The sequence below is a fragment of the Cydia fagiglandana genome, chromosome Z, assembly GCF_963556715.1.
Source record: "Cydia fagiglandana chromosome Z, ilCydFagi1.1, whole genome shotgun sequence".
Classification (NCBI taxonomy): domain Eukaryota; kingdom Metazoa; phylum Arthropoda; class Insecta; order Lepidoptera; family Tortricidae; genus Cydia; species Cydia fagiglandana.
The window spans coordinates 32,142,437-32,157,030 of NC_085959.1; the positions used below are offsets into that span (position 1 = coordinate 32,142,437).

General features: G+C 35.9%; 1 protein-coding gene across 1 annotated transcript in view; it reads right to left on the reverse strand.

Annotated features, from left to right (window-relative positions):
- Positions 1-14,594, reverse strand: part of LOC134679071 (nicastrin) — a 246,892-nt gene that overhangs the window by 153,839 nt on the left and 78,459 nt on the right. The window lies entirely within an intron of this gene.

The following is a 14,594-nucleotide window of genomic DNA, read 5'->3' on the forward strand; positions in this document are numbered from 1 at the left end:
TGTTAATACGGACACCAGACATGTCCGCAACATACATCAATAATATAGATAATGTCATTATGTAGTTCAACTAATAGTAAATTGTTGACCAGGGAATGAAAAGCCAATAGTCCGAGTCTGAATGAGGTGCATTTCTTCCGAGTTAAACGCTCTACTTTTCATTTAATAATAAGGGGTCATCCATTAATTACGTCACACCAATTTCTAGGTTTTTTGACCCCTCCCCCCCCCCTTGTCACACTTGGTCACATTTGGAAAACCCCTCCCCCCCAGTATAAATATTAGTAATTTTATAACCCAAAATTGCTTAGGAAAGAAAATTAAACGATTAAAAACTACTTTCGTTTTAAAAACTTGTTATTTGAATGTACAGCGAACTAAATAATTTAAATAAATTTTCGGTTACTGATGAAGTTAAAGTGACGTCACACAGTTTGTGTCTCCCCCCTCCCCCATGTCACAATATGTCACATTTTCTTGACCCCCTCCCTCCCGCTAAACGTGTGACGTAATTAATGGATGACCCCTAACTGACTGACTAATAAATGATGATTATGATGGATAAGATAAGATGATGAATGAGACAAACTTGCAAGTAGTACTTGAAGATACTTCAACTGAAAAATTTAAGTAAAAGGATCGTCATTTGGGATCGGGAGTTAAACATCACAATGGAAATTACACAACAAATCCATTTTTACAGAATAGGTTTGTAAAAACATTGAAAAAAAAACATACATACTTGGAAAGTAAAACTCCTTAGGCATCGTAAAACATATCACTTTCATTGGCTTCCTGAGATAAACAATGAACCATTTTCAGCCACCGTGCGGATAAGATGCGGATAAGGTGTTGGATAACTTGGATACTAAGCGGTGCAGCTCGGTAGATGTGTTCTAACGAACATACCTAATATATTATTTTGATTAGGGATGTTCGTTGTAAGATTTCAAAGAGAATTAAATAGGTACCGAGTGACTTACGTGAAGGGATAAGGACCATAATATCCCTACCTATCTCAGAATACGACCGTAAATATCTAACGACTATGCTACTGAATCTTTTTTTATTTATGATTTATTGCACAAAATAAAAAAAAATACAAATGGCGGATTTAAAGCCTAAAGGCTTCCTCTACTAGACAACCTACTAAACATTGATGTAATAAAAATGGAGTATAAAGAAAAGTAAGAGAATTTAGTCTGGAACTATTGCAAACATCTGAAAAACATAATAAATTACATATACAATACATACATTAAAATATTTAAATATATACAATTAATATACTACTACATACTTCACACATACATATATTACGATGGATACTACTCATACTCTTGTTTCAATCCTTTCTACACTTTGTGTAATTATTAGCCTATAACTGAAAATGTTCTTCAATCACAGGCAACTATTAAATTTAAATTAGGTAGAAAAAATCCACATGTAACTTTTTTACTTGGAACTGTATACGAGTAGGTATGAGCAATCACGAGTCACTCTATTGGGACAACATTTTTAAGAATTGGGAAAGTATCTTAGATTTTTTACCAAGATGATCCTGGGACACTTGTGATAGATACGAGATGAGAGTTAGCGAGGATATTAATTTGAACGACTTCCATGCAGACTCGTGCAAGCGGTGGTAGCCGAGTGAATCCGACGTCCGGCTTGGAATCCGGAAGTCGCGGGTTCAAATCCTGACCCGTACCAATGAGTTATTCGGATTATTATCGAAAAACTCATTCTTTTATATGGCCAGTTTTGTTTTTCTAGGCATGAGTAGATAGCAAATGACTCAACCTATCTGTCGTTTTAATTTGGCAAACGATGTACCAAACACCCTGTTTAGATCATGAATAAATAAATATATATACAAATAATTAATATTAATACTAATAATTTTACGTCACGCTATCCGCGGGTTTAAGTACAAACACATAAATGTGTATGAAAACTGTTTAAAGTAAATACTTGAGTCAAAATGGTTTTATTGATTTTTGTTATATGTGTTGCTGTACCTCACTTGACACAGTTATCAACTAAGTACTCCTCAAGGCTGTCCAAACAAAGTCGATATGGTTGTATCGTTATTTTATACAATGCTATTTGGCCTATCAGTCTTCGGTCTGTCTATTAGTGCATCGTCACTGATGTTACGTAAATGTACTACTAAATTTGAGTGCTTAGCATTGTTTTCAACACCAAAACATTGCAAGTTAAACAAAAGCTCGTACAAATTTGATCAGAAGGTGGTACCTATGTCTGATGTAGAAATGGATCTTGTGTGTAACAATTACCCACAGCTGGCTACAGGGTTCAAAAGCCTACTAATGCAGCTTCTTTCAATGAATACGCTAGTATTTAATTTTATTTGATTTCTACTGAGCACCACTCGGTAGAGGAGATGCGTTTGTAATACGAGTACTGATGCGAATTCGAACGTCGCTCCGATGTATGAGGGTGACGGCACTGTGCGCATATATAGCTAACTGAAGTCTACAATTTTACTTAATGCAATTGTATCCAGTGTAGCAATACGAGACTGTTTGTTTCTAAATAAATAAAAAAAAAAATATATATATATATATATATATATATATATATATATATAGCGATGTCCCGCTGGCACACTGGAGCGGCGTGCAAATCCGTATCCTATTTGAAAACCGGATGTTATAGATGGGGTAAGACAAACATACTTTATTTTACTCGTGGCAAGAGTTAGTCTTACCCCATCTGATCTTACCTATTCAATTTTACTTTTTAAGGTGAAGCCAGACGAGCCTAACTTTTGGATTTGGGAGTCGCGTAATTTCTGCGTCATTCGGTTTCATACAAAACTCCTGTATTGTTAACAAAGCGTCGTCACACGACCGAAAAATGTGACTAACAAAACAAAACAAAAGATTACGCTCTTCTGGCTTCACTCTTAATGCAAGGAATGAAAGACCACCCCTAACTATGTAAAATTTTAAAATGCTTTAGACGCATAGTTGTTTCGGCTTGTATGAAGCAAGTTCTGGGGTTATCCAGATATATAATAATATTTTAAAAAGTATTTGGTACTCTACCATTTAGTACATACCACACGGGATTGTTATGCCATTAGGGCTCGCGCTAACTTGGAAATTCTATAGAGTATTGACCAACCAATTTAGCTAGGACCCTAAATGGCGCAACAATTGCGGAGCGTGATGGTGCATGTATATTCCCACTTTTATACGGCAACCTCAGTCTTTTTAGTCATGTGATGGTAAAAAATTTTTTTTTCTTAGCCTATTTTTGTGTCCCACTGCTGGGCAAAGGCCTCTCCCCTGATTCTAAAAAAAATGCTTATGAAAAAGTTCCAGCTTCAACGGTGGCATAAAATATTTAAAATCAAAGCTTAGGTACCCAAATATTCCCGCGCGATACTGCCATAAAAAGCTAGTGAATGCCAGTCATCTGTTGTAGACAGTTGTGACAAAGCAGGTAAACAACCATTATCCAAACAATTAAAGACGTTTACGATGATTGTAAGGACGATGTAAGCATTTGCAACATCTAGGACATTGTCACTGAGAATATATCTAGATCCTAGAATGTCGCAGAGATGTAACACGCAAAGGTTTCATCAATGCAGGAACTAGATGAGTAATTAACACCTTTTATCGAAGTCAGCGTAATAAACTCATTTCTACATGTACCTACCTAGGTACTAATGTCACAATTCCATAATTATCTACAATCATAACGCAAGCTTTGACAAGACTTTTACTCGAATGTATATTTAATAGCGTATTTAAAAGCGTGGTAACGAAGAGTACCTACTTACAAACAATTTGTCAAGCCTGACTTAACCAATTTGTTTGAATTTAATCGGCAATAATTAAGAATTATGTAACAATTAATAGGTTTCCGAGTTGACTACATTAAAACTAGAACATTGCTTAGTTTTTAGAGGTGGGTAATGGTTTAGGAAACGATTGCACAACGCTGGGCGGCAGGCCAGGCAGGGTCAGGGGGTGAACTGACTCAGCGACCTTCACCCGCTACTTCGGGGGTGAACCAATTGTTTACCCAGCAACGCGATTCACAGAACCAACAAAAGCTAACTACAACTTTTATTAGGAAATATTGATAGGTATGCGATTATTGGGAAGTGGGGCATGATTACAATAATGATGGATTGTTCGTCATACGATTAGCTAGCCTAAATACCTTTTGGTAGGTTAACGAAGTTACAATGCCTGTACCCATATTTTACATTTCTTTATTTTAAGATGAATATTTAAGATTAGTTGCATGCTACAGAAAAGTATCAGGCAGTCTAACCCGACCAAAACAAGAAAGGGGTATCCCCCACGCCAATGACTTTCGATCTGAATCCCTTAGTATTCTAATGTTTTTTGTAGCTTATCATATTAACAGCAACGGCTTTAAGCAATATAGTATATTTACTTCATAGTTAATTATCTTCGAGATATTTGAGAAAGTTGAACAATTTTAGGCTAAATAACTGGCTATAACTTTTGTGTTAATTAGTTAAAAATTAAAACCCTAGTCACGTTTTTCGAGACGTCAAAGACGAACCCAAATATGTAGATTTCGTACATGTAAGATCCTTCACAGCAAACTAATAGATACGAAAAAAGTATTTTTTTGACAATGTTAAAAATATTCATAAAAAATAAGTATTCATTTCTTTCAAAATCCGGTAGACCAAAACGGAGATGAAAGATTGAAGAACTGATAGAGTCGGACCAAGAAAAGTCTCCAGCACAGCGGATTTGATAGGCCATTCTATGAAATTTTGACATACAAAATAACACTTGTACTGCGTGCGCTATCAAATCCGCTGCAGACTTTTTTTTGGTCCGACTCTGTTTGGCTTATAATTCTATCTGTAGTGCAAAAAAAGGCGATAAAAGATTCAAAAATTGTCAAAAATCGATGAAAACCTCAGGTAGCCTAAAGTAAAGCATATGTACGTTAAACACGACATACCTTTTAAGTGGGTACTGAATCATTAAGAAATGTAATACCCTTTGTGTGGGACTGGAGTCTGAACTAGAACAATTATTGTCTAGTCCGTATAATAACAGTCATTTTTACATGGAACTATTTGCGTGCTCGTTAGTAGAAGATCTTTAGCCCACTTCAATGAAAAAAAAACATTTCATTAATGAAATAAAAGAATAAATATAGTAGGAACTTTTCATTCTATAAATATACTTAAAAGTGTGGCTACAATACCACCAGTTTGGCACAGACATAAACGCTATCGAGACCGTAACTTACTTTCTATGCATCTTTTTTTATATTATAGGACATTTTTACACAAATTGACTAAGTCCCACGGTAAGCTCAAGAAAGCTTGTGTTGTGGGTGCTCAGACAACGATATATATAAATACTTAAATACGTAGAAAACAACCATGACTTGGGAACAAAAATATGTATCATCATACAAATAAATGCCCTTACCAGGATTCGAACCCGGGACCATCGGCTTCATAGGCAGGGTCACTACCCACTAGGCCAGACCGGTCGTACGTAAAACCTTATACTTATCTCGCTCGTACTCGCATATTTGTGTAGGTATAGAAAGTAAATGGATTAGACGTTAGCGTATATATCAGTTTTGACACTGCCAGTGACTCATGGTACGGGTTCAGGTAAATAAAATATATACTATATTCAATCCCAGTTAGCTTTTATGAATACTTACCTACCAGTAAGTATAAGGTTTTTTCCGCGTATTATAATGTTGATATTATAATAATGGCATTGATTTATTCTGGCAGCCGGCGCCGGCTGCGGCGAAGGTGGCGGGCACTGCAGCACCCTTGACCTCGCTGAGCTCACCACCAACCCCACCAGCTGGTTCGAGGAACCCACCCCCCGGTTTAGTCACAGCAGACAATGGCCCAGTCATCGACTAAGGTCACATCGTGTAGTACTGGGTCAGCTAGCGCGAGCATTCAAATAAAATAATACACGAACATTTGAATCATGTAAAAGATTTAGTTAAAGAAGTATTTTCTAATTTTAAACTGTTGTAAGACATACTAACATTGAATAATTTTACGGTTTAGACTAGCTTGCTTGCTTACGAGTAGAGTGGTTGAAAATGAAAAAGGAGACTCTCCGAAACATGTCGCGCAAGTGACTTAATATTTACAAGTGAGTTTAAACCGTAAAATTATTCAAAATAGGTAGGGTTTATCTAGGTATAACTTATGTTGATGTACCTGTGGAATTTCATTTTAAACTTGTTCATGAGTAAGTACTCTTAATTGAGGTTTGTGTAGCTACTGATGGAGCGGGCGATGATTAATAATGGAGAGGAAAATCGAACGTCAGTAGGTAACGCAATAGACACGTGGATACCAACAAGTGTGTCCTTTGAATTCCATTAAAACGCAGGTAATAACTACATACAGCAAATCACTATCTAAGTACAGCATTAAACATTTGTGATGAAGCCGAAATATTTAGGTATTCCTGGAACTTGGGATCGAATAAACGTACCTTAGGTTAGGTTAGGTAATCAAGAATTTCCGTTGAAGTTTTCTTTTTTCCTACTGTTAAAGTTCTTCTTCGAAATATTATTGACAGACGTTAAAGCAATATACTTAAGTACCATATTTACGTAATTATAGTTATAAGTTATTATGATTATACATACATAAACCATTCTACTAACTACTAATTATGTAAAACATTCCATATGATCTGAAACTGTAAGAAACCATGAGCAACCGGAAGCCATGCGTTACGTTTGCATCAATTATATAATTGATACTAAGTGAATAGTTAGTGGAAAAAATTATGCTATATTTATGATTTCGTTTCTCGAGAAACTTCAATAACTCTGCGTATATAGGAAAATTGCGTATTGAAACATTACCTATGATTCTAGTTGTACTTACCTTGAAAAATTCCGTGATATAGTTAGTACCTACTTGTTCGGAACTTGAGATTGGAACCTACCGAAAAAGATCATAAATACATACCTAAATGCTATGAATTGCAGCTGCAAACTTTGAGCATATTCCTTTATAATAATGGACTGCTCAACATTTTTTTTCACCCATACATAAATGTAACCGAAAAAAAAAGACGCATTACAGTTGTCAAGTTTAATCAAGAGACATCTTATATTAAATATTAATACAATTTATAATGCTTATGCGGTTTTTTGCAAGCTGTACATGCATACACCCATGAAGGGGTTTAGTAAAGTTTTTTACCTATAGAAGTTGCTACCGTAGGTAATACATAGTATTTATGTAGTTAGCATGTTGTTAAGTAATGATTGAAAGTGACCTGAGTGCATTCAATATAAGTCTTCAACAACAAGTAGGTATTTGATATGCCGAAAATAATCGCTCCGAAAGAAAAATAAGTACGTGTGTGTGTCCACCTCTAACTTATGAACCACAGGTTAAAAAAATATGAAAATAAGCTTTCAAGTACCTAAAGCTTAAGTTTTACAACGACTTTCAACGAAAACTGTAGCGAAATTGAAAAATTCTACCTTTCTTAGTAAAAATATGCAAAAAGGGCTACGATTGTAAAGAATGTACAGTCGCCATCAGACATATAGGAGCGGCCAAGGTGTTTACAATATCTGAACACGTACTCTAACGCCTTGACAATAGAGGCGTGTTCACATATTTGTGAGCGCCTAAGTCGCTCCGATATATCTGATGGCGACTGGACGTACATATCCTGTGGCAAGTGTTCGAACAAAAGGTTTTTTTTAACATAATGTTAGTTCGCTGGTTCATTTATTATATTTAGAGCCAGTAAATGAAGTAAAACACCATTCAATTATAGTGAAATTGTTTTAAGATCGCAAGCAATTAAATTACTTAAGCGTTAATAATATTTCCATGCAGCCTTTGATCTTATTATAAACTAGCGACCCGCCCCGGCTTCGCACGGTGTAGCGAATTATACACCTAAACCTTCCTTAAGAATCACTCTATTGGTAGGTGAAAACCGCATGAAAATACGTTCAGTAGTTTTAGAGTTTATCGCGAACAAACAAACACACAAACAGACGGACGCGGCGGATAGTGACAAGGGTAAGTACCTAAAAAACTGCAAAACGACCGATTCAAGACCAAAAAAGTAAGACAATGTTGCCATTGCAATAGTTAGACCGTAAAAAGTCTGCAGCGATTTTGATAGCCCACGCCGTGCAAGTGTAATTTTAAACGTCAAACTTCTATGAAATGATGACGTATAAATAACACTTACACTGCGTGGGCTATCAAATCCGCTGCAGACTTATATTGGTGCGACTATAAATTCCTTTTGATAAATATTCACGCTAATATAAATTATTTATTCGTAATTTTACTCTTACTATTTATAAAAAGTACTTTTATTTACATAAATACAAGACGCGCTGTCGCGCTAGTAAAAAGTGGCAACATTGTTTACTTTTTTTGGTCTTGAATTACGTTTTGCAGTATAATTATTTTATTGGCACGTATTTTTCATGTACCTTCTAGATAATTTTGTTATAGATATGATAAAGTACACTAAGCAGCAGAAGTAGCTAAGCGGGAGTGTTGTTCAAAACGATCTGAACTCGACTTTATTGTTAAAAGATTGGCAGAATAGGAGATAAATTAAGTGGTGGAGGAGCCGGTCAACGATCATGCTGAACACGGTTCCGAGTAAACGAACTGAATCGCTTAGTATTTTTAATTTGAATACTTCCAACAATGATCTATTTTGAACTGAAATATTCTTACACAAATACTAATAGGTCGCAATGGAGAGAATTTCTCTTAACAAGCAAGGACATTCTCTGCTGCTACAGTTTAGGTACTTCGTTCGAACATAAAATTCAAAAAAGTTAAATAACATTATACGAGTACATATTAACATCAACAAGCTAGCAAAAGTACTCAAGACAAATAAATAGTCTTATATCCGATAGTTGCCTGTAGAGCTGCAATTAGTGGTCTGTTATTTTTCTACCTACCTACATAATTTCAATTATAGGATAATTGGCGACTGATTGCTTCATTTTTTAATTAATCGACTTCCTCGGTTTGTGTGCTGGAAATGATCTGTATAGGGTAAATATACTAGTGGTCAGCAGCCGTTTAACGAAATTTATAAGTTTAAAATCGTCTAATTTGCTCACAAATTGACGAATTGAAATTAACATGGTTACTTTTTGTAAAGTATAAAACGTAATACTATATTACTTTCTGACTATTTAGTAATTAAACATAGTGAAAGGAGGTTTTTGCTATTCATCAGGCCACTGTGCGCTTAGTAAAGACTTAATTACTGACTACTGGGTATTTAATGTAATTTAATCAGGTAGGTTCATAACAATGTAAATATTTAATTATTTTGATTTAATGACTTATGCTTTATTAAAAAAAAATCTTAAAACCTATCTTAGTCAACATCCCTCCAAAGAAGTAGTTACTAATAGTCGCCAGCTTAAAAATGTTACTTTAATACATATTTATTAATTTATATTTAAGACAGACAATTGTTTTAAAAATGATGCTATTTTTTTATATCTAATATGTGCCTGTATACTTTACCTACTTGTGACATCAAAATTGTAAAAAGAAAAACAAATTTCGATCAAAGAAAGGCTGACCACAGGTGCATGGCTGTCCACTAGACTAGAGCCTTTGCCCTAGGTATTGCAGAAACATAATTTCCCGAAAATGCAGCCGCAGCAGTTATGTTAATTTTATACTTCATCAAACCTCTCTAGTCGTCTACACGCGATTAAGTACTGTAACATCGACACCGTTTTTGCTAGGGATATTATGAATTCAATTACATATTTTCGTTTGTAGACATGTTTTTAAAGAGTAGAAAAGCTAGTTGGACTATATTTAGCAAGAATCTATTTCTTTTTAGGTAAGGTAACATAAAATGCAGTTTTCCGCGGGGAGAGCTTTCGTCAAGTTTAAGTTTAGGGCGGGCGGAACGACGGCGGCGTTGACGGCTCCTGCGGCGGCGGACCCGGTGCGGGCGGCGCGGGGTGCGCCGGGCGCCCTTATAAGCGGCGGTTATCGGCGCGCCGCACACTCGCTCTCCCAATCTCGCGGGCTGCGGTAGGTCGTGCCGAGGGCGCAACGATCGCAGTCACTTTTCCCGCCACGCGTCGAGCACACATTTTCTTTGAAATTTCGCGCAAATGCAAAGAAAAAAGTGAACAACGGGAGATCATTGGTGCTTTCGACGAGTGTGCTGTGATATATGTTTCAACTTTGACTTTATTTTCGTTGGTACTATTCCGGCGATTAGTAAAGCTTTAATAGTAATCACACTAGTGAAACGAAAACATACATTTCGACGTTTCAAGTAGTAAGGATTTCGAGGACTGCAAGCAACAGGCAAGTAGATAAAATTCTTTTCATTTATCATATCGGCGTACCTACCTACAGCATAGCACTTCAGCTCTGTCCATTAAATAATGATAAGCAACGTTAGTTGTAGCATTTACTAACATTCCTTAAATTTATTACAGGTTTAAGGTATCTCTCTAACTACTTAGGTTACCTGGAAAATTGTTTACTGAAACTTGTTAGTTTTGATTAGGGTACAGACAGCATCAATAGTAGCGAATGAGACTATGCATAGATATGTCTAAATATAAAATAAATATGGCAGACGATTTTGACGAGTTGTAATGCTGACTGTAGTTAGATGCTGCAGATTTACAGATAAATGTAACTATACATCTAGTGCAACTTGAAAACTAATGTTTAAGAAAGTCAAAGCTTACCCTGCACCGACTTGGCAACGACATTAATTTAACCTATTTTCCTATTATCACTTTATGTATAAAATCTATATAATTTAATGTTTCTTAGGGAAGAGTAATTTCTAATTAACCTATAAGTTGTTAAATTAATTTCCTGACAAAGTCTAAGAAAGTCAAACTTAATAAATAAACTTAAACTCTTCCGTGAATCGAGGTTATACGTCTCTGTGTACCTATATCTGCAGTTATCTCGCTGATAAGAACTGATCTTAGATTATGCGTTAAAGAAAAGTACACAAACCACATAAATGCGGTGTTGACAACCTGACCATAGTTATCTGCTTTGCTTGAGTTACTTTTGACAAAGATTTAGTAGAAGGTTGGATTTATACAAACGTGTAAGTATAGGGTGTGTGAATTGGCAGAGTAAATAAACAGTTTGATTCTCAAAACCGTTTGCCCTGTCAACAGCGTGAGCGAGGCTGCATGAGTCATGAGCTTGTGCATCGAACCCGCAGAGTAGGTAGTTTTTTACTTCTGGAAACCAGTAGGTTAATTCCTTCTCATGACTTTGGTTGTTGTCTTTTTGAATCAACGACGATAATTCAACCACATACTTGTATATAATCTACCTTTAATCTTTAGGTTGGCCGAAAGGCTTTGAGGACGAGAGATGACGCGTTGTCGAAACGTGCAATGTAAATGAGGTACAGTTGCTGACTGAGTATTTGTTTCTTAAATTTAGGTAGGGACAAGGTAGACTCACGTGTATCTAACCTGATTAAGGGCGGTTAAAACTTTATTTGAAGTTAAATTTAGTTAGTTTGTAGTTAGTTTTTTCGATGTAAGTGTATGGACCAAGGTCTGAAATAAATGTTTTTTTTTTTTTAATAATTTAGATTTTTTGCAAATTTAGGGTCTTAATGAGGGCCGAAAATTAGATAATCACTGCTACTGTACCGCTGTAGCTGCGATGCTTATAAGGACGTCGTTGTTATGTCGGTAAGAAGGAAATAAATTCGGCTACCTCCTTTAATCTATCCGATCTTGTCTCTACATACTACACTTGTCAATTAAAATTCGTTCCTTCTTTTGGTTTGTATTATAAATAATATATCTGTTCCTTAAAATATATTGTACTTAGGTACATATTTTGTTTAATATCCTGAATCTTTTTGTACGTGTATGTTGTTACACTTGTCTATTATATTTTATTTTTCACTCTCATTTACTCCAATATTAAACGGGAGAAATGCCTTAAATTAATAAGTTCTTAGTAAAATTACTAAGAAATTATTCTACTTACCATAGGCACTCCATTTATTATCTAAGTCGTGATCCCTGGCTTTTTAAAAGTGATTCACTCAATGTTGTTTATAACGTTGGGTTAACTGTAGATAATCTTGAACTTTAGCATTAGCAACTACTTATGGGTCAAACAATGAGTCAAACACTAATATTTATTTTATAAAAATTATTTCTACGTTAATCACACGTCATCTGTGTAGTTCACGAGTCATAACAAAATTTAGATGCTTCGCAGCGATTAGTGATTACTATTAAATGACGTACCTAAACATCGTGTCTCGTATGTGACCTCTCGAGGTGTCTTTCTGGTGAATCATAATGTTTATTTGTAGAGTATTTCAAGTTCTAGTGACCGTGGAGCTACTTGTAGCCAGACCGGACACAGCGTACTCTTGCTTGGGTCATACACATTTTATAGTACTTATGCTTAACTCGTTCGTGTTTTCCCTTCATGTATGCATTCAAAGTTAAGAGAATCTTAAGGATGACTCACGCGAGACGGAGCCGTGCTCGGGCCGAGGCGTCCGACATGTCATTTTCTATGATGGCTTATCGGTGATCAGAATCACGTGGTGCTTTCCATAGAAAACGAAACTCCGGAAGCTCTGGCCTGGCGCCGGCCCGGTCTAGGGTGAGTCATCCTTAAAGGTAATTTTTACGGTGCAGCCTTACAGGCAGGATGCTTTTTTCTGTAGGTACTTGAGACTCGAATAAGAAAAATATATAGGATATATATTAGAGTGGATCGCATTTTAGTTTTTTTGCATTTTTACATTCTAATAGTAATAAAAACTTGCCTTAGTGGACTACGATTAAGATTTATTTGTACACTATAGCAATCGGAATAGGTTTTTTGCCTCCACAAGGTCATTGAAGTTTCCTAAAAACATATTTTTAGAGCTAATCTTGCGAAACTTTAGCCGCGTTTATAGTTGGATTTATGTATGACGTTTATTATAATTACTCTAATTAAATACATAAGTCATTAAATTAAAAAGTAAAAAAAAACAGTATTTCGACGTTGCACATTCACTTGTAACAACGGTAGTTAGAACATCAATTCATGAGATTGTTTTTTTTATAAATTTAATTATGATGTTTTTATTCGTGTAACCATAATCTTAGGTTTATAATTCCCTATCAACTTGTTTTTGAAAATTCATCTTCATACATTTATTACATTTTTTGACAGCGATATACAGGCATAAATTTTATTTTAAATATATTACTGGTGCAACTTTTTAAACCCGAACTGACTCGCTGGGTGTAGACCACTTGCCGATCTGCGCTACGAAGTGTATACTACCCCACCATTTGACTGACTGTTTAAGATTCATAGTTAACTGTTAACTCGTCTGTTTTTAAGTAACGAGATTTGAATGGAATTTACTTATACCAGGATCAGGTCTTCTTAAAATCCAAGAGCTCGTCCAAATACGTACGATTCTACGATCTTTCTCCCCAACAAGTCATTCCCCTTCTAGAAGTGGTATAATATAGTAAATATTATCGAATGATTTCTTTGCGATTCATTATTAAGTAAGTAAGCGTCGGCACTGAACAAACTGGCTGACTCGACACAAAATTCAAAATCGTGGCTAAACATAAAAAATCACTTGGCCATTTTACTCTCTCAGCCGAGTAATATTTTATTGTGTCGCCACTGTACTCGTTAGGTGTGATCCAGGCATACGTGACAATGCAGATGGCCAGGGTGACGCTCATCTCATTAGTATTGCGCGCGGGTGTCCGGAAGAAGGAAGGGCGCAGACGCAGGGCCACGGGCACGAGCACAGCCCCGAGAGATGCGCGAGCGCCGACAATCAGCGACACGTGGTTGCTTGTCTTGATGTTATTAATTAGCTGTTTCTGAAATTCATTAATTTTATATATAAATACAATATGAATTCGGTTGGAAGAGTAACATGTTTGCCACAACCTCTTAAAACTTGCCAAAAAACACAGTCTTATCTGACAATAGAAGTGTTTAACTTATTATTTAAACAAGCCCAAGCGCAAAATTTCAGCAAAGTGTACATTATCTATCGATTAGTTCCGTCATTATTCACTAGAGAAACACCCACTTTTTATCATGGCATTCGTCATAAAGGAAACGACAATTAACGACGTAAGATCGTCGCCCCCCGTTTCAAAAACCTGTTAGGTAGAATTTATTCAGTATACGTTGTCTTTTAATGACATTTCGCAAAATATGATTGTATTATAATCAATCAGTGCCAACATTTATAAACAGTGATCAAAATACTCAAGAGCTATGCGCACCTATCTATAAAAATATTTTAACGTTAGGTAAGAGAATTGATTCCAATGTCGACGGTGAAACCGTCACCTCCGACACGCTTAAGCGAGCGGAACATTGCTGGCGACACCTCTATCAGATTTGAACTTTCGGTTCCGAAACCTCGTCGTACCCCCTAACCCCGCTAACGGCTGCAACCGCTTTTACCTACCGTCGCTAAACAATAAATAATACAAACAGTGAATAGACAAACCATTATAAATAAAAAAATGTTAAAGCA